This window comes from Ambystoma mexicanum, chromosome 12 (genome assembly GCF_040938575.1).
Source record: "Ambystoma mexicanum isolate Mex_15411 chromosome 12, UKY_AmexF1_1, whole genome shotgun sequence".
Lineage (NCBI taxonomy): Eukaryota > Metazoa > Chordata > Amphibia > Caudata > Ambystomatidae > Ambystoma > Ambystoma mexicanum.
In genome coordinates, this window is record NC_090936.1 from 619179444 (window position 1) to 619201556 (window position 22113).

Genomic DNA, 22113 nt, shown 5'->3' on the forward strand with positions numbered 1-22113 from the left:
CCTAAAGTACATGTTGCTATACCCGTCGCGCCTCAAAGTTTTATACAAAGGAAGAGCGATATTCCTTGAGACCCCAGCTGCAGCAAACATGTGGCTAGAACACAATAACCTGGCTGAGGGCAAAGATGAACCACCACAACCGAATCTGGGCTGACCAAGCACCTGCCACGGCAAGAAGAAAATGGAGACCACACCACAGGAATGCATAAAGCAGACAACCGCACCAAATTTTGAGTCCTACTGAGATCTAAGCTAGATCGGACAGGAGCTCGGAGGAACACACGGAAGAAAGAAAAGCGACCCACCACACAGAAAACTGTGCAGGCAGTCTGCCTACACACTACCTGATCCGGAAGGCCAGGACTGGCCTGGAAGGCTCGGGACCCCCTGAGCGCTGCACGTTGAAGCAACTGCTAGGGACAGTTAGAGTTGTTTGGTTTGTTTTCCCCATGCACGTAATGGGAGTTACCCAAGTTAAAAAGTCTCCAAGAGTAACAACAGAAGATGCCGGAGAAGATGAGCAGGGAGAGGGAGAGCCGAAACTGGACGTATAAACGGAAGAAGCAGGTGATTGCACGATGGAGCCAATAGACACCCTCTTAACACGCCATGTCGACTAAAATAAAAATAATATCTTGGAATGTAAGGGGCCTAGGAACTTATCCACGCCGAAACAGAATTAAGGCCTACTTGAACAGAAAAGGAGTGCAAATAGCACTGTTACAAGAGACACACTGCACGGCGGACTCGCTGGCCAGACTATGCGAGCATTGGGGAGGACAAGGAATTGGAACCACTTACTCCAAATTTTCTAGAGGAGTATACACCTGGATTCACCCACAACTCCCATTCCATTTAATTAAGTCGGAAGTTGACCCGGAGGGCAGGTTTGTGATAACGCGGGGCCGACTAGAACAAGAAGAGGTATGTATAGTGAACTCCTACCTTCCCAACACTAACATTCCGGCATATCTGAACTCGATGTACCCTAAACTTGCACCATACAGGTATGGGATCTTCTTTTGGGGGGGGGACTTCAACTGTGTACGAGACCCCATACTCGATAGGTCCCAACCCCACCCGAAGGGTCCCTCAACAGCAACAGCGGCCCTGTCCCTATTAGTAGATGGACTAGACCTGGCCGACACGTGGAGGGAACAACACCCAGACGCCCGGGAATACTCGTTCTTCTCCTCCACACATGATCTCCATACGAGATTGGATTATGTCTTCGTAAGCAAAGAGCATCTATCACAAATAGACTGCGCAAAATTTCTAGGGAGAACCATCTCGGACCACTCACCACTCCTAATAGAATGGAATCACGCTGGCCCTAGACCCCCTATACCCATGTGGAGGATGCCGTCAGACGCCCTGGGAGATCCAGTGTTCAGGGAAGAACTACACGATTTTTTAGACAACTTCATAGAAGTGAACACCGGAAGTGTTGAACACTTGAGTACAATGTGGGACGCCCTAAAAGTAACAACCAGGGGGGAAATCAAAGCTAAAGCGGGAGGCATCAGAAAACAGCTCCGGGCCGAACTAGACCAGTGGGAGCAAGAGATTGAGCAATCGGAGGCAGCCCCGGTGAACACACACCAAAGAGAGGACACCCTCAAAACACTCAGAGCTAAATGCTCACAGGCATGGGACAGACTAGCCAAATTTGATTATACCACTAAGACTAATAGGGCACACACAGAAGCTGACAGGCCGAGCAGGCTGCTGGCCTGGCTGTGCAAGAAAGAACACCCACGGCACAACATCACCATGATACAGGATGGAGATGGCAACAAGTTCCACACACAACAGGGCATAAATGATGCCTTCAGGCGCTATTATGAACACCTATACTCCCACGCAGACCTAGTTCCCCGAGAACAGATTACAGATACCTTAGAAGAAATAGGCCTCCCCAGATTGACTCCAGAACAAATTGAGGCCCTAGAGGCAGACATCACTGCCGACGACATAGCTGAGGCGATCAAATCACTGGCCACTGGCAAAACCCCTGGGAACGATGGGCTACCCGCCGAATTTTATAAAACATATGAAAGGTCCCTTACACCGTTATTACACGAGGTTTTTCGAGAAGCATATGAGAGAGGGCGGCTCGCCGACAGTATGAGAGAGACCCTCTTGATCCCGATCATCAAACCTAACAAACCCGCCGACGACTGTGGCTCTTACCGCCCAATAGCCATGCTTAACTACGATGTAAAAATTCTGACGACGATTTTAGCAAAGAGGCTGGCTAGAATCATAGGGGAGATTGTGCACATGGATCAGTGCGGCTTTATACCAGGCCGCAACACGGCCATGAACTTACGCAGACTGCAACAGGTCATAAACCAAACGCAGGACCTCGCGGAGCCATGTGCACTGCTATCCTTGGATGCCATTAAGGCATTCGATTCGATATATTGGGAGTGGCTGGTAGCGGTTCTGGATACTTTCGGCTTCGGCCCGAGGTTCATTAGGTGGGTCAGGATTCTTTACACGGAACCCAAGGCCAGAGTGAAAACCGGAAAATACATATCTGACGCCTGGGACATATGCAGGGGTACTAGACAGGGATGCCCACTATCCCCCATGCTCTATGTATTAGGACTAGAACCTATTGCCATCTATTTTCGGAAACAATTTTTTGACGCCGGGATACGCTTGGGGGGAGAAGATCACATCATCTCACTTTATGCAGACGACGTACTACTGTACGTCAGGGACCCACACAACAACGTACCCACAATGCTGGACGTCTTAGACAATTTTGCTAAGTTCTCAGGTATACAATTTAACAAGGCAAAGTCCTGCCTCTTCCCTCTGGCGGGCCTTAGGAATAAGGACATACCGGAACTCCCTTCCCTAGGGGTACAATGGGAGGTCACCACATTCAAATACCTGGGAATACACGTAACACACACCCCGGCCTTGACGCACGAACACAATACGAAAGCAGCAATCCCCACCTTGAGAAAATCCATGAACTTTTGGGCAAAACTCCCCCTGTCCATGATGGGTAGAGCCTCAATAATTAAAATGATTGTCCTTCCCAGATTTCTGTACAAGTTCCAAAACATACACTACTACATCAACGCCTCCTTCTTTCGCCTCCTAGAAGGGATACTTCGTGATTTCCTATGGGGGAAAGGGAGGCGCAAGATATCGCTCACCACCTTGGTCCTCCCGTACAGCCAGGGGGGGATCCAACTCCCAAACTTGGAAAAATATTATTTGGCAGCACAACTTAGTTTTGTGTCCAAGTGGTTGGCTGATGACACCACATCCGAAACTCCCCTGCTCCAGTCCTTGACCTCCCCGATCCATTTGAGGGAACTTATCTGGGCCCCCAGCCACCTGATGCAAAATGTCCCCTTTATGGCAGCCCTGGGGCGAAAAGTTTGGCGCAGAGCAGAGACACTCGCCCACGCAAGACACCAGTACTCCCCAGACATACCGTTGATTTCGGACCTATGCAGATCTGACTCGGACCTACAACACCTCAGATACTGGGAAGGAAAAGGGATATACACATGGGGGGACCTATACGCAGATGGCACCTTCAAGGAATTTGAAAGGCTACGCGAAGAAGCTGGAGTGCCCACGGGCCAGTTTCTTTGGTATCACAGGATACGAACTACAGCACGAAATAAATGGGCAATATGGCCGGAGGAACCGGAACCGAACCCCCTAATCACACTATTGTATAACCTAGGCGAAGGGGGGAAGCCAGTGTCCCAAATCTACGCTCAACTGAGCGACATCCCCAACCCACGTAGTGCCGATCTGAAAAGCAGATGGGAAACGGACTTGGGCCGGGAGATAACAAGTGGAGAGTGGGAGAGGGCCCTAGCGCATCCTAAAACAGTCTCCAGGAACAATAGATTTAAACAAATTCAACGGAACCTCCTACATCGAACATACTTAACCCCATCCAGGCTAGCGAAGATCACCAAATCGCCCCAATCTCACTGCACCTGGTGCGGGGCGAACAATGCGGACCTGATCCATCTGTTTTGGTCGTGCACCAAAACACAAGCCCTATGGACTGTTGTACAGCAGACAAGCGAGAAAGCCGGGTCGACTAGGTACAAATGGACTCCAGACGAATGCCTACTAGGAACATACCCCAGGCCAGCCAAACTTAAACACCTAGTCAAATTAATGGATATTATGTGCATACTGGCAAAGAGAACTATTGCAATGTCCTGGAAAAAACCCGCAGGACCCCAACAGAAACTATGGCACAGGGAATTGGAACGCTGGACACAGGCTGAAACAAAGGCATGGGAAGACAGCGTAGCTAGATCGACGGATGCCTCGAGCATGACCCTAGCGGCCTGGAAAGAACTAATAGGATCCCTGTCTCATCCCTCGGATAACAAGCCCCCATGAAAGGAACAAACCCACGGCACACAGCCTCACGACCAATGTCATTGAACCCCAAGAGCAACCGACCCTCACCTTACTAGGTTCCTACAAGCTCAAACCCCCTCTCCCCTCCTAACACCGGCTAACCTGACCCCCGTGAACTGGCAATTCGGGCCACCGTAACGATCGGAACACTTGGAGACAGTTAATGTTGAATTGTTAAGTTGTTAATGTTAATGTTCTCTCACGGAATCCACACCATCCTTTAACAATGTACATTTCTATGTTAAGCTACTGTAATAACATTGATAAATGTCAATAAACAAATTTAAAAATAAAAATAAAAAATAGTGATTGCAACAGACTTTTATTTAAGATCAACATAAAGAGAAAACCCTACCTTTTCATTATATCTATGAAGGGTTTCCCTGCCTCAACTAAAATTGGTAACGGATCTGTCAGAATGTTGTTGCAACTAAAAAGATTCTACTGTCCTGTGTCAAACATCCCTATTTCAATACTTCAAAGCAAAGAATTGCTGGCTTTGCATCAAGTGTTTGTAATTTCTTCCCTCCAGGGGGAATTACTCCCTTCCCCTGGATCACTGTTTTTATCCTCCTTGCTAACTCAATTATCAGGAGAATGACTCCCTTCTCCTGATGTCTGGCACTCAGTGAATTTCTCTACACAAAGCCATGGGCAATGACTCCCTTTCCCTGGACTCTTTTCACTTGGTTTCATGATTTCCCAATGCCAGGGCAATGACTCCCTTCCCCTAGCCTCCCTTGGCTTTGTTCTCACACTCTCTTGGCTTTTTACTTTCACAGTTCACAACACCAGGGGGAATGACTCCCTTCCCCTTGCCTTTCTTGGCCTCAATTTCGCAGTTCACAACACCAGGGGGAATTACTCTCTTCCCTTGGCCTTTCTTGGCTTTAGTTTCACAGTTCACAACACCACGGGCAATGACTCCCTTACCCCGGCCTTTCTCAGGCTTTTCATCACAGCACACAATGCCAGGGGTAATGTCTGCCTTCCCGTGGTCTTTCTCAGGCTTTTTATCACAGTTCACAATGCCAGGGGGAATGTCTCCCTTCCCGTGGCCTTTCTAATATGTAAACCTGTCGGGGCAGGTCCCAGACCCAGGTTTCTTTAGGGCCTCATCTGGGCAGACCTGGTTCACTCACCTATCAGGTACTGCAACGCAGAATATGGTTAGTGAGGATCTCTTCCTCAGGTTGCAGGTCTACAACCCTGTTTTCTGCTCTGTATTTTGTTCCTGATATACCTTGTTCATTCTCCGGCCAGGTACTATCATATGGCCAATTGCTTAAGATATTTTCCTTGGGATATCTGGGTCCCAGACTGCGATTTGTGGTTTCTCTTGCCCCTTTTCTAGACCCTGACAACCCATGTACCTTCTGGGACTCTACTGGTTCTTCTCTGCCGGTTGCGTGATTCTCTGACATCTTGTTCGGCTTCTTGCATTCTTGTGCTCCTTCTGCAGCATTTGCAGTGGCTCTGCAGCACTTCCTTCTGGGCTGGTTGCACGTCTTGCTACAACTGCGCAGCCTAGTTACTGCTTTCACCAGGACCTCCACTGTCCCAGTTCCTTGGGCTGCCCAGCCACAGTGAACTGGACAGGGACTCCCTGACTCCTTTGTGTACGTCCCGATAAGCAACAACCTCTCTCCTCCACGCTGGATGTCCTCCAGACTCACAGATCCTCCTGGGAGGGTCTGACACAAAGGTAAGTACTTCATTTCTCTTTAGCGATGACAGCTAAAATGCTCATTCGAGTTTTTAGGAGGACTCCTCCGCGTCTCAGTACCTGTCAAGGAGATATTCATCAAGTCATCCCTACTCTACTTCGTCTCAGTATTTGTCAAGGAGATCTTCATTAAATCATCCCTACTCTTCCTCTTCTCAGTAACTGTAGGGTATTCAGTCTCACGTACATACATGGAAGTGTGTAGTATGGAAGTGAGGGAAGATGAGGTGGGCCTCATGGACTTAGGGGTGGTAAAGGAAGAGGGTGGAGGGTGAGGAGTGTTGCACTGCGTTCTCCCGAGATGTCACCCCTGATGTCAAGAGGAGGAGTCTCTCCCCATGAGATCCTCCCTCTGAGTACCACCACAAGGGGGACTATTGATTTGATTTTGTTTTGATTTGATTTTATTTGTACTACGCACAAGGTACCCGAAGGCTTAGAGGTGCCAACAAAAAACAAGCAATATTACATAATACATACGAATAGACATACCGGCATAAAATTCAAAATATACGAAGGCAAACAAGGACCACAGAAACAAATGCATAGAAATACAAGAACAAACAGCGTACTAGAAAGGAACAACGGTTAATTTATCTTTAAACAGCTCCCCATTAACCCCACTATTGGCATTGTTAGTAGCAAGGGCCTCAGACTGAATTCGCGTGGGAGAACCCATAGGGGAGCAGACGCTACTGTCATTGCTCCCAGGGACTTTGTTGCTACGTGGTAGTGGCCTCACCTCCCTGGCCTCATGGGAAGGGGCTCCCCCTCGGGGAGAAGTGACGACATCTCGGGATTCGTCACATCCTTTAGATACTCCCCAACCCTTCAAAACAATATCAGTGCAGCAGTGTCTGACTATTATAATAGAATTTGCAGCCTTTGCCAGGGTTCTATTTGTAGTAGAGTCAGTCGGTGCTGCACTGTAAATTAAGTTCATGTGCAAGATTATATGAAAGAAGCTTAGTGCAATGGCTAATAAATGAATGAACATTTTCTTGTTCATGCGTGCCAGAATGAAAGTCCATCTTACAGGCAGGTATATATATTTTGAAGATGGATTCCTCTAACGAAACCAAACCTGTGCAAGATTATATAGCCAAGTCTGGGTATAGTACAGTAACCTTACAGAATGCCTACACATCTCCCACTCCTTCTCGGTTCCCTTACGGGGGATTTACCACAATTCTCCACCTGTTCCTTCTCCCGAGCATCCCACTCTGCATCACCCTTGCATATTCCTGCCACAGTAGCCCACATGGACCAATTCCCCTGACACCCACTCCAGTGGCTTTTGAACCCCCAATAGGGGGGCAGAGCCCTGTTGCTACCGACCCACTCAACCATCTACCCTGCTCCATGATATCTGATCCCTTGCCCTTCCCCCATCCTCATCTTACTATATATTTATTTATTCATATTTGTATAGCGCGCAGCAGCCCTGAGGCATCATTGCACTTGTTACATAGAATGAACATACTTAGTTGCAGAGCTATACAGTTATCATTTGCAATTATTGACATTTATGTTATAATAATACAATTAGACGTTTTATACATAAGTACATTACAATATACAATAAGTGTTGGGGTAGTAGAAACTTGAAGAGAGTGGTAAGGTTAGAGGAGAGTTAGTTCAAGTAGGTGATTTTGAGATTCTTACGGAAGGCATGGATGGAGGTTTCAGCTCTAAGGGTGGCAGGGAGTGAGTTCCACAGTTTAGGTGCTATGTATGAGAAACCTATCCCTCCTGCTTTGACTCTACGGATGCGAGGGATGTGTAGTTGGTTGGTATACTGTGTTCTAGTGGGGCGTTTAGAGGCAGTTCTGTATATAGGATCAGATAGGTATGTGGGCGCTGTGTGGTTGAGGCATCTGTGCATGATAGTAAGGAATTTGAGTGTAATGCGGTCTTTGACTTGGACCAATTGAGCTATTTGCCTGGCCTGTGCCATATGGTCTCTTCTAGGGATGTTCAAGGCAGCTCTAAGGGCATTGTTTTGTGTAGTTTGAAGTCTCCGTAAGTTTTGGAGGAGGTGCCTGCTAGGAGAGCATTGCAGTAGTCGAGTTTGGCACCTATGGTTTTTCTGCTATTGCGAGACAGTTGAGTTTAGAGAGGTAGGGTTTTATGGCATTGATGAGTTTGGTGCTGTATGCTGATGCGGAGGCAATGGCGCTAACTTGTTTGTTATTTGATAAATTGGCATCAATATACACACCTAATGTCTTAACAGAAGAAGAGACCTTGATAATGGAATTATCTATGTTGAAGTTAGAGTATTGTGGGTTTAGTTTGGCTAAGGTGGCTTTCTGACCAAGGATAAGAATTTCAGTCTTATCCCCGTTGAGGCATAGTCCATTGGCAGCCATCCATGCTTGGATTGTAGCATAGATTTTATGTAGTGCTGTGGCGTCTTGATGATAGGATCCAGATAGTGGTAGGAGTACTTGGGTATCATCAGCATAATTTGTATATGCTATACCCAGAGAGTCGAGTAAGTCGAAGAGAGGTTTTGTGAAGAGGTTGTATTGAGTAGGGGCTGTACAGGAGCCTTGGGGTACACCACAGGCATACCTATGCTTCTTTGAGACTGTCAGGAACAATACCTGTCCTGAAGGAAGCATTAATGAAAGCTGTTATGAAGGGGGCGAGGTCTTTGGCCCATTCTTTAATGGTTTTGGAAGGGCATATGTCTCCTTTGCAGAGAGAAGGTTTGAGATGTTTAATGAGATCAATGACCTCCGATTCAGTGGTGTTAAGAAAATGTGATTCTGCATGCGAGCCAGGTCTGCTAATTAGCCACCCTTTCATAAAGCATTCTGTACCTTAAAAGGTGGTATTTGAGGTTTCTAACCAAATGGGCCTACCATCCCTTTTGGTTTGTAAATGAATAGCTAGCATCCATAAATGAGACACTTATATGTATAATTTCTGATGTGCATCACTTATTATATATTACAAACGTTGTACACCAGAAAACATTTTAGAATTAAATAATGGTATTCCGGCTATATGTGGACTACATCTTGTTGTACCTGACCAACTCTGACAGTTCCATAATCAGGTTAATGACTATAATTGAGGAATTTGGGGGATTTGCAGGCCTGAAGATTAAATGGGAAAAATCCCTACATTACCCGTTCACGTGGCAAAGAACATGTGAGGCACATTTCCGCATTTGAAAACAACGGAAACAGGAGTCCCATGCCTAGAGATTTTAATACAAAAATATGATCACCTCTTTACTGAACTGAACCTAACGCCGGCCTTCAAATGCTTTGAGTTTAACACTAAACATTGGCATCCTCTGTCGCTCTCTCTACTAGGAAGAGTAGCTTTGTACAAGATGGTCACACTCCCCAGACTTTTATATACATAGTCCTACACGCTGTGAGGATGATAACAAACAGGGAACTTAATTGGATAGATCAAATCCTGAGAGAATTCCTGTGGTAGAATAAAACACCCAACGTAAGGTTGCAAATGCTCTAAAACTCACGGTGTGAGGGTGGGATCAGGCTCCTGAATTTGAAGTTACACTACTGGGTTTCCCAGCTCACCATAGTGAATGGGTGTAAATACCTAAAGGGCAAAATGCATTAATCAACACAGAACTACAATTGTTAGGAAGGAAGGGATGGGAACAACTTTTATATGGAGCGGTGACATGACTGGAGATCCCACAGGTCACAAAGGCAGCAGGCTGGCATTGGCGTGGGATAGTAGATTCCTGGGATGGTACAAGTGTCTTACTCTGGCATCCCCACTGTGGGAGAATGCTCTAATCACACGGACACAACACTTGCAGAGGCGGGCAAATCGAAAAGGAGGGCATTGATAATAAGGGAGATGTGGTTCACTCCCCAATATGAAATTCCTAGATTTAAGAGCAAAATGAGGCCTTGAAGCACAGGATCGTTATAAATACTTGCAGTAAAGGCATGTCCTGGCACCACAGATTGGTGGGGAGTAGAACTGGCACAGGCCTCATCAATTGAAAGAAATGTATTGGATGGAGAGATTACCTCAAAACAAGTATCTTCCCTCTATAAGATACTGTGCTTTCACACCACAAGACAGCTGGGTGAGTTAAAGCATAGTTCCGAAAGAGACCTGGGGACATGGACAATGAGGACTGGATAGAATCCCTACAACACCCTAGAGAAGTAGCCATAGCAGCTAAATTAAGACAAATGCAGTTTAACTATCTTCACAGGGTCTACTAATCCAGGGAAATACTGAAAAAGATGAGACGGAGGGGGGAGGCCACTTTTCCAAAATGCTCCATAGGTAAAGGATTTTTTTATCACATGGCTTGGGAGTCCCCAAAAATACAGCAGTTCTGGGGAAAGGTGGCAAAAGAGGTGAGAGGAAGCATAGAGAGGCCTGTAGAGTTAGAGCACAAATGGGCGCTACTGGGGATTTGTACGCACTCCGAGCTGAACATATACCACAGGATATTATTTAACATAGCCTATGTGATAGTGAAAAGGGCCATAGCGGTACACTGGATGGACACTGACCTACCATCCCCCATTTGACCAACACTATCCCACTTGCACAATTGCACCTTCTTATCCCCATCCACAGTCTCGGACCACCTCTGAAACTCAGTCCCTCAAAACAAACACTCGCCATGACCTATGGATATGGTGCAAATTGGGAAAACCTACCCTACTCCTAGACTACAAACATTCCCTTGCCGTCCTAACCTCTGTCCTTGACTCTGTCAAATCCTCCTACTTCACAAACCTAATCTACCACCCCCCTTTCGAATGACCCACACCTCCAATCTTTCTCACAACTCCCAAGATAATAATATACATCGCCTTCTCCCTTTTTGCTAATGACTTGGCTCTCTACCTTTGCTCTAAAATCTCTAAAAAGTGTAATACTCTCACAGCCTTCCTCGCTCTCCCTTCCCAACTTTCCTTCCATCCACCACATCACTCCTCCCTCTTCTACTCTTGACTATTTCTTCCCACCACTCATATTGAATTAGCACCCATCCTTTGCAGTGTCAACTCATCTTGCAGTCATATCAACCTTTTTACTCCCCAAATGGTCAAAGACCTAGTCTGGCTCACTTGGTCTTATCTATCGCAGCTCTTCAGGCTTTCTCTCTCTGCTGTACTCGTCCCTGCCTCCTTCAAATATGCAACTGTCTCACCCCTATTGAAGAAACCAGTTGCTGACCCAAACCTCTCCCCAAACAATCCCACAATTGCTTGCCTTCCCAATTATTCTGAAGTGCTTGAGTGGGTGGTCTTCAACAGAATCACTAAGTACCTTGAAGATAATGGTCTTGGGGATCTACTGCAACCTGGCTTCCATCCAGAGGTGCCGACAGGGTAAGGCCTAAGTAGGCAAGGCCCACCCAAAATCTGTAAATGCCCACTCAGCAGTCCTGTGTGGGCATTTACAGATGTAGATGTCAGTGTGGTGGGCCCAACTACATTAGCTTCAGGCCCCATTTATTAGACAATCTTGGCTACTCCTCTGCTTCCATCATAAACCCTCCAACGAGACTGCACTCATGCATGTCTCCAATTTTCTCTCAAACGCACACCAAACCAAATTCTCTTATAAATTCATCTTTGTTGACGTTTCTGCCTCTTTCAACACTGTTGACCACTCCTCTCTCCTCCTCAATCTCCAGGACTTTGGATTTCGCAAACCTGCTCTTGCCTGGATCACCTCCTATCTAGAAACTCTATCCTTTAAAATATCTCTGACCCCACCAATCTCCCTGTCAGCATCCCCCAAAATTCAGTCCTTGGACCTTTGATCTCCACCCTCTATACCTCTACTCTAGGAAGACTTATCTCATCCTCTGGTGTTCACTATCAACATTTTGCCAATGATACTCAGATACATTTCTCCCTTCCCGCCTTCACCACAACCATCTCAGTTTAAGAACGATCTCACTGCAATTTGTCACTGCATTGCTCTCTGCTGCCCCTTACAGAACTCTTAAAAATGGAATACATCTTTCTCCCAGCTTCAAATGTAATCCCTCCCCTCCCCTTGCCTCACCTTCTTGCTCTCACTCCAAAGGCTCCGAATCTTGGTGTCCTCTTTGATAGCGACCTCCGACTGCAACAATTTGTCCCTACCAGTGCCTCTGCTACTTATGTTAACCTATGCAACATTTGGAAAATGTGTCCTTTTCTTACTATCTATACTTGAGAGAGGGACCCGGATGCTAGAGTATTGAGCTGGGTACACATACCACAAAAATACAACAAAATCCCCTTGCGTAGTAGGACTCAGTGACATCCAACAATTCAAAAATGGACTAAATCCAACATCTCCAATTCATATAAAAAGATTATCTTTATTACATTCTTACATCAAAAATTAAAAAAACACATATATTCATATATTCTGAAGGAAAATCTTTCCCCCAGGATCACAAAAATACAAACAAAACATACCACAGCTATACTACATCTGGTAAAAAGACTGTATACATCAAAACTATTGACCTGCAGAATCAAACATTATCCATCACCACATCCAGTGACAATGTGTGAATAAAAACACAGCAATGCTACGACAACAATTAAAAATATCTAACAGAAGCTTTGTATGAATCGTTTTCCACAACTCCTTGGCCCCAACATGTGTCTGTCCCCTCTAATTAGGAGCTTTCTTCAGGGGGAAATCAAATTAAATTCTCCACTTAAGGGTAATTTTCATATGTCTAACTTCTGACTTAAACGTGACAGGATGCTTGTGACCCTGTAAGATGTATTCATTATTATTATATGGAAGTCACATAAAACAAGACCTACATTTTGATTTCATGATAAAGACATATATGACTAAAAATACCTAATGATAGCATCCTGTGGATGCATATTTCGGAAGGTATGACAAGAGGATATACAAGAACAAGGCAGAAATCCTGGTAAAAGAACGAAAATTGTTTCAAAAGCAGTCCCTATTGAATAATATGATCTGAAAGAATAACAAACCAGATACCGGATGCACTGTGCAGTCTGGTTTGTATTTCCAATAAGAACGTCATGTGCAGTGATTTAATGTCCACAAGGTGCATTCCCAGATAGATGGGGTACTATTCCTGTATACATTCAGAGGCACAGCTAGCTCCTCCCTTCGGAGATCCATCTGCAAAATATAAATATGAAGCAAGTTACTTAACTGTAACTCTGGTTCTCGAGCCTGGGTCTTGCATGGATTCACAAGCTCATGAAGATTCCCTGTCGTTAGGCTGAGAATCCTACATAAAGTAAAAGAAAGCAGTTTTGCTTTAAACTCAAAACTGCTTTGCACCTCACAGTCTATCAGTGTCTTTTGGGTAATACTGCTCCAGCCAATGACATTTGTCCTACTAAGTTCTACCCCTGAAGGCCATCTTCAGATTTGGATGCGCATGTAAAGTGGCAGTATGAACCAATACAAGCCAGAGAGGGGAACGAGGAAAGGTTTGCATGTGAATTCATGCTGGAGAACAAAATCTACAGATAAGTAACTTATTCCTTATTCAGCATGGGGTCTTGCATGGATTCACATGTTCATGTATACGAAACACAGCAGTACATATACACATCCACGGGAGGTAGAAAGGCTCACAGAAGCAATACACTTACCCCTGGAACAGACTGAGCTCAAACAAACAGGTTGCGTAGCGCTGCTAGGTCGGCCCAGGACTTCTCCCTGAAATCCCTGTCGATGCAGTAGAATCTTGTGAAGGTATGGGTAGACCTCCACATAGCAGCCCAGCAGATGTCGAGCAGGGGAACACCAGAGAGATATGCTGTCGTTGCTGCGATGGCTCTGGTGGAGTGGACTCTTGGCCAGCCTGGAAGTGGTCTGTTGGCCAATGCATGACACAGCCAGAGAGCCATCTGGACATGGAAGCCTTAGACAGGGCCTTTCTGTGTCCCACAGGTCCAAAATTGACAAAAAGCAGAGACATTTCCAAAAGTCTTTTTTGCATGCCACGTAGAACTTGAAGTCACAGACAACTTCCAGTGAATGAACTGCCCTTTCAGCAGGCGTTCAGCGGTTCACGAAGAACACTAGCAGTACCAAAGGCTTGTTGAGATAAAAGTCAGATGGAACCTTTGGCATGAAGGTGGAATGAGCTCATAGCACCACCTTAGTTGCATGGAAGGACAATATGGTTGTTTGCAGGAGAGGGCCGGAATCTCCCCGACTCGGCTGGCCGAGGTGATTTCCACTAGGAAAGCAGCCTTCCACGATAGAAACCTCAATGGAGCACAATGCATTGGTTCAAATAGGGGCCCCATAAGCTTTGACAGGACCACATTCAATTCCCAAGCCGGGGCAGGAGCCTTTACCAGCAGAAAGGTCCTGAAGAGTCCCTTGAGGAACTCTTTGATGGGCCTGTGCGACCACAGGGAATGTTTGCCTGAAGCCTGTGTGTACTGGGAAATGGCAGCTAGATGAGCCTTGATGGAGGCATGAGCCAGGCCAGCTTTAGCCATAGAGAGCAGATACAGGAGGAGCTCTAGAGCCATTACCCACAGGGGCGTGATCCTTTGCGCCCGGCACCACACTGTGAAACGCTTCCAATTGTGCCTGTAGCAAGGCAACAGAAATGGAGCTCTGGCCTTGGCCAGGATCTTCTTCCATTTAAAATGCAGGGAATAGTACCCGAATTCTAGGGCTGCAGGAGCCAGGCCATGAGGCTCAGTGACGCCAGGTCATGGTGCAGAATTGATTAATTTTCTCTGGAGAGAAGGTTGGGAAGTGGAGGCACCTGGATTGCCGGAACCACCGACGTATGGAGAAGGTCCGAGTACCAGTTCTGCCTCGGCCACAGGTGCAATTAGGATCATCCTGCAGCAGCAACATGTAATGTATCGTCCTGTTCTACGCTAGTCAATATGGCATAAGTGGAGAAACCGCCCTCCTGTTTCCATTTGTGCCTTGTGGTCAGCATTTGTTGCCTTACCCAACATGGCACCCAAAATGCGCTGTGTGTCTCAATTTCCATACCTTTCCTCTAGACACAAAAGGCATGTGTCACTGGTGATCACCAGAGCCATGGCAATCTGAACAGCCTTCCATAAAAGTAAGCAGGGATTGCAAAAACCTGCGTCTCAATGCTAAGGTTTGGTTAACCTAGCTCAGTGCTTCTGTATCTTTCGTTCAGCTTGTTTCTCTTTTCTGCTCACTACTGTGTTTCCGCTCACTCCACTCCTGTTTTCCTAGTCCTTCTGGATTCTAACCTGCTTTCTCACCATCTGCTATTGGACCTTATTTGACTGTCTGTTCCCATTTTACCTGATTCCACGCCATCTGCTATTGGACTTTGTCTAGCTGCTCTCTATTTCCACGGATTGCTGTATCCCGTGTGACCTTGAAATCCAACCAATACTCCACGGATCTTCAAAAGTTGTTTTTTTACTCTTTGTGGGTTTTTCCATTTTTTCTGGCATTTCACTCTGGGGGTCATCCCATCCATTGCAGTTGTTGCCAGGTGGTGTGGCTTCCAGAGAGGACCAGCCTTACCTGCAAGACTTCCATCTGTGGACCAAGCACAGGAAGGGACTGCTTGTCAAGACTTCACACAAGCCTCAGGTAAGCTCGAACTTTGACAGTTTGAGACGACAATAGGTGCCTGTAGACAAGGATTCCATGCAGGATTTAATTAGGGCTATGCAGGATTTAAAAGCTGAAGTGCAGGACCTTCAAGCTGAAAATGCTGCATTAAAACAAATGGTCCTTACATGTGATGTACTAACTCAAGAGAATCCCTCACTTGGTACTGTTTTGGAGAAATTTGATGGATCTCCTAAAAAACAACATCATGCACAATCCACTTAACTTTTAGACCCTTGTCTATGCATCTGAAAAGGATAAAGTGGGTTTTCTAATTTCTCATTTGACAGGCAATGCGCTCTCTTGGGCTCCCCCTTTTGTCACAAGCTCAGACCCTATATTGGATAACTATGCCGGTGTTACGGCAGCCTTCAAAAACATTTTTGATCGGCCAGATATGGCTTTTACAGCACAAGATAATCTCCTTGATTTACTACATGGGTCTATGAATCTGATGACATACATCAGCAAGTTTAGACAGTTAGCTAAAGAGACTGACTGACAAGAAGACACTTATTTTACTCTGTTTGGCCATGGCCTTAATGAAAAGATGAAAGATGAGTTGGTCCGTCTCTCCCGTCTTGCGAACTTTAACGTTTTGGTTGCTTTGGTCTTACAAAGAGAATTCTGTCTCCTGGAGAGACATGCAGAGAAACGTATGAGTGGGGATTTTTCATTCAAGACAAGCCCGGCACTTTCTGGTACTTCCAAAAACACTATGGTATAACCAGAACCTCTACAATTGGGAGCAGCCAGGGCCCCTCTAACGCCTGAAGAAAGAAAACAACGAGCACACAATGACTATGTATGCATTGTGGTTCACGCTCACACCAGCTCCGGGAATGTCCACTAATACCTATACAGCATTTGGGAAACGCCAGCTCCCCGTCCCGAATGGAGCCATGAATCTGGAGAAGATTGAAGGCTTGTTGTGTTCTACCACATGTTCTACCTTGTCTAGACCCCCATTAGTGGTTTTGAACATCCTGATTCCACCAACTGATTAAGATTCTATATATGCTTTGGCGCTGGTGGACTGCAGTTCTGCCGGAATGTTCATGCACATCACATGGGCCCAATAAAATAACATACCCATGGTTATGAAGTCCATACCACAACTGGTGGAGGGTCTTGACGGTAGACCCTTGTCTTCCGGTCCCATATCGATGCAAACCCACCAATAGAAGAGGATTATCATTCATAGAACCTGAGTTTCGATCTCATCAAGGCTGCGCACTTACCAATTGTCCTTGGAATCCCCTGGCTCCAGCGACATAACCCCTACATAAACTGGGTGGCTGGAACCTTGTTTCTGGGTTCAGACTTCTTTAGACAACACTGTTCCAACAAAAATGACATGGTCTCGGTTCACTATACTGATGGACAGGTCAACAAACCTTTTTTAACGGCGGCCCATCTACAACTGTTCCCTCCAGAATATCAAGGGCTTTCTGACGTCTTCATTGTCATGAAAGAAAGGTCATTAACCCTGCATAGACCGGAAATGTGTGCCATCAATGCTATTCTGGATTCTATTATACCTTTTGGTAGGATGTTTATACTGTCTATACCTAAAAAGATTGCATTAAAGGAGTATTTGGACAATAGTCTAAAATATGGTCTTATCAGACATTTGAAATCTCCCTGTGGAGTTCCATTGTTTTTTGTTCCTAAAATGTAAACTACTGAATTGAGACCCTGTCTAGACTACCGACGGCTAAATTATGTTACCATCAAAGACACATTTCCATTAACTCTGATCAGGAGATATCTTGGAAGCCCTTAGGGTAATTGTCGTCTTCACTAAACTCGATCTTTGTGGAGCCTACCACCTCATACGCATTCGACAGCGCTGCGAGTGGAAAACAGATTTTTGGACTCCCTTTGGGCATTTTGAATACCTAGTGATGCCCTTTGGGTTGATGAATGCCCCAACCGTTTTCCTAAGCTTTATGGATTGTACATTTTCAGACATGCTCTACCAATTCATGATAATCTACCTGGATGATATTTTTATCTATTCATCTGACCTACCTGACCAACGTCACCATGTCTGCCCAGTTCTTACAAGACTACAAGACAACCATCTTTTGGCCAAACCAGAAAAATGGCAGTGTCATCAGTCTACCATTCAATACCTGGGGTATGTGATTTCACGTGCTTGGATTTCCATGGACTCCTGAAAAGTTCAGGCTATACTCGATTGGTCTAGTCCACAGAATGTTAAGCAGATCCAATGCTTCTTAGGCATGGCAAACGTTTATAGGAAGTTCATTCTGGATTATTCACGTCTAGTATTACCTATTTCCCGCTTGTTGAAAAAGGATGAACCCTACATATGGACCAACAAAACTGAATCAGCTTTTGTTTCCCTCAAAAGATCTTTTACACAGGCCAAAATTCTATGACAATCAGATGCCAACAAGAGCTTTATTGTTGAGACAGATGCTTCAGACCATGCAATAGGAACAGTTCTAAAACAATTTTAAGAAGATGGAGAGGAACACCCTTTGGCTTACTTGACTTGAACTTTTGGGGTCAGTGAAAGACAGTATTCTGTACATGAGAATGAGTTATTGGTGATTTGGCAGGTGTGCTTATAGTGGAGACATCTACTACTTGGAGCAAGTAAACCAGTTCTGATTTGCACAGACCACCGTAATCTACAGGCTCTACACGCTTCGAATGTTACAACAATCGACAGGCTCGCTGGGCACACTTTTTTGCACAGTATAATTTCACCATGACCTACATCCCGGGAAGTCAAAACATAATTGCAGACACACTTTTACACATTTATGAGGAATCAGAAGAAGCCCTAATAGCTTACAACACTTTGTTACAAGATAAAGGGCCTCATTACGAGTTTGCCGGTCCGGAAATAATGGTATCGGTAAGCTTGCCAGTACTGCTGTTTCCGGACCGGCAAACTATGAGTTCTGCAAGCAGGTGCCATTCAGCCTGCCAGATCTGACCTGGCAGGCAGAACGGCACCCGGTCACAGACCTTGACGGATGCACCGGCACTGTTGCACACAGTGCCGGTGCATCCATCCTCCCCATTCCCATTGAGTCCAGTGGGACTCGATCGGAATGGGGATTTTCTTACCGGCACGGCTAACGCCAGAGTCATAGTAAGGCCCAAACTGTTAATCTGTTTTTTGGATACCTATTTGACTCGGATACAACAATACACCAACTCATCTACCGTTCTACAGAACCTATCCATGGCAAATACATGGGGTCTACAGTATAAACAAGGTTTTCTTTTTAAGGACAATCACTTGTATTTGCCTTCTGATGTTACTCAAAGACAAGTCATGCATCTTTGTCATGACACATTACCTGCCACAGGGGCGTTAGTGCCACCTTACACACATTGCATTGTCATTTCTGGTGGCCTCACATGCATACATCTGTACAGGAATATGTGAGGTCCTGTGATATTTGTGCCCAGGCAAAAATACCTAATGGTAGACCTACATGCTTACTCCTGCAACCCACGCAACCTGAAGACCTTGGGAGAAGATTGCCATTGACTTTATAGTCGAGTTACCACCCTGCAGATGGTACACCACTATCATGGTAACTATCGACTTATTTACCCAAATGGCTCATTTTTCCCCTTTTGGCAAGATTCCTAAAGCTGCCAAAATGGCAGTTTTTTTCATGGACTCCCTACTATGATTATATCAGATAGAGGAATCCAATACGTTTCAAAATTCTGGTCTTCATTATGGGGTTAATAGAACATTATACTTGGGTTACCATCATCAGACCAATGGCATTACAGAACGTACCAATCAGACACTTGAACAGTACTTACGCTGGTTCTCTTCTCAAGTACAAGGAGATAGGGCATCTCTGCTTCCTGTTCCAGAATTCTATTACAATACCATTAATGTTTCTTTGCAACAAAGCACTTTCTTATATGCCTACGGATTCAATCCAAATGTATTTCCTCATTTATTTCTGTATCTCCTGGTCATATTTAGGTGCCATCAGTAGACAGCTGGATATCAGACCTTCAGGAATGTCAGAAAAAGGCAGCCGAAATCTTGTCTTTGGCTCAGGAAAGAACAAAGCGGTATGCTGACAAAAGGAGAGACAAAGAACCCTTGTATGTCATTGGTGAGAAGTCTGGTTATAGGCCAAATACCTACCAAAGCATCTTTAGCATCCCTGTCCTCATTGGTGGAACACCAGAGTATGAAGTTGCACAAGTCTGTGACTCAAGATATCGTAGAGGCCATCTGTAATATTTGATACATTGGAAAGGCTTTTCCATCCATGAACATACCTGGGAACCCGCTGCAAATGTGCATGCCACAACATTGATTCAGAAGTTTCATACTCTACATCCTGGCAAACCCAGAGGTGTCGGCACTGGAAGAGGGCTTACTGCCTTGTATCGTCCTGTTCCTCACTGGTCAATATGGCATAACTGGAGAAACTGACTTCTTGTTTCCATTCATGCCTTGTGGTCAGCATTTGTTGCCTCTCTCAACATGGCGCCCGTAATACGCTGTGTGTCTCAATGTCTCAATGTCTACACCTTTCCTCCAGGCACAGAGTCATGTGTCATTGGTGAGCGCCAGAGCCGTGGCAATCCACACAGCCTTCTATAAAGGTAAGCAGGGATTGCAAAACATTGCATCACATTGCTAAAGTTTGGTTAACCTAGCGCAGCGCTTCTGTAGGTTTCCTTCAGCTCATTTCCTTTTTCTGTGTTTCTGCTCGCTTTGCTACTGGTTTCCTACCCCTTCCCGATTCTTACCTGCTTCCTCGCCATCTGCTGTTGGACTTTGTTTTGCTGTCCTTTCCAGTCTTACCTGCTTCTTCTCCATCTGCTATTGGACATTTCCTAGATGCTCTCAATTTTCACGGATTGCTGTATCCTGTAAAACCTTGAAATCCAACCACTACTTCACGGATCTTCAAAAAAGTTATTTTTACCCCTTGTGGGTTTTTATCTTTTTTCTAGAGTTTCACTTCGGGGATCATGCCATCATCGCAGTTGTTGCCGGGAGGTGTGGCTTCTAGAGAGGACCGCCCTTGCCTGCAGGACTCCCGTCTGTGGCACAAGCACAGGACTGGACTGTTTGACAAGACTTCACACAAACCTCAGGTAAGCTCAAACCTTGACACAACATCTAAGTGTGTTGATCACATGTAACAATAGCAGAATCAGATGGATGGCGTACAGGAAGAGCCCATCCCAGAGGATCGAGAAGGCATCCCCTGGACTCCTCAGCTGAGGATACCCGCTGGCAAATTTCCAACACTTGGAGTTGGCAGCTGTCACGCTGATGTTGATCTCAGGAAGACCCCACTCGCCGAAGAGGTGAGACACCTGTGCCTGTTGAAGCCTGTTGAAGCTCCCACTCATGACAGCACCACAGCTCCTTGCTGAGTGAGTCTGCAATGGTGTTTTTGATGCCTGCCAGGCGAAAGGGGACAAGGACATGTCCTGAAGAATGGGCCAGTGCCATAGGGACCGGGCTTCCCGGGAGAGAGCGGGGGGAGCGTGTCCGGCCCTGCTTCCTGATGTAGAACATAGTGGCAGTGTTGTCTGTGAAGATCCAAACCACCTTCCCCTGTAGCTGAGGCTAGAATGACTTGAGAGCTCAAAAGTCCACCCGGAGTTTCAGGATGTTTATGTGTAAGTCCTTCTCCTCCTGGAGCTAGAGGCCTCTGCTGTGAGATTGTCTGGTTTGAGCTGCCCAACCCTCTAGAGAAGCGTTGGTAGTGACTGTAACCTGGTACGAAGGGATCTGGAAGGGGGCCCCTTGAGTGAGATGTGGCCAAACTGACCACCATTGAAGAGATAACCAGAATGCCTGATTCAGACCGATTTTGTCCGTCCATGTGCCCATGACCTGCTGCCACCTGGCATTCAGGAATTCCTGCAGGGACCCCATTTGGAGTCTGCAAAAGGGGACCAGATGGATGCTGGAGGACATCATGCCCAACAGGGATTTGATGGACCGGACTGTTGTGAAGGATGCCGTGGACAGTCTCTCGACCTTCCCCAGGATGGCTTTCACCCTCTCCTCCGAGGGGGTCACCAGACACAAGATCATGTTGAGCCGGGCACCCAGGAACAGTGCATTCTGTGTCGGCCCCAAGCAGGACTTTGGATAATTGAAGCAAAATCTGAGCAAAGTCTGAAGGTGTATGGTCTCCGCCGTGTGCTGGGTTGCCAGTGCGTAAGAGCGGGACCGGATGAGCCAATCGTCCAGGTAAGGGTAGATGTGTATCCCCATGTTGTCTAAATGTGCTGCTTCTGGGGCCAGGCATTTGGTGAATAAACTCAGAGCCCATTTTAGGTCAAAGGAAAGGGCCTTGAATTGTTAATGCTGCCCCTGG

At 46.0% G+C, this 22113-nt stretch overlaps 1 long non-coding RNA gene across 3 annotated transcripts in view; it reads left to right on the forward strand.

The window, feature by feature from the left end:
- LOC138513910 (uncharacterized) overlaps positions 1–22113 on the forward strand; it is a 519082-nt gene that overhangs the window by 147104 nt on the left and 349865 nt on the right. For all 3 annotated transcript variants that reach the window (XR_011281841.1, XR_011281843.1, XR_011281844.1), the window contains exons 3-4: positions 19740–20374; positions 20729–20872. This is a non-coding gene — a long non-coding RNA (uncharacterized lncRNA). The remainder of the gene's footprint in view (positions 1–19739; positions 20375–20728; positions 20873–22113) is intronic.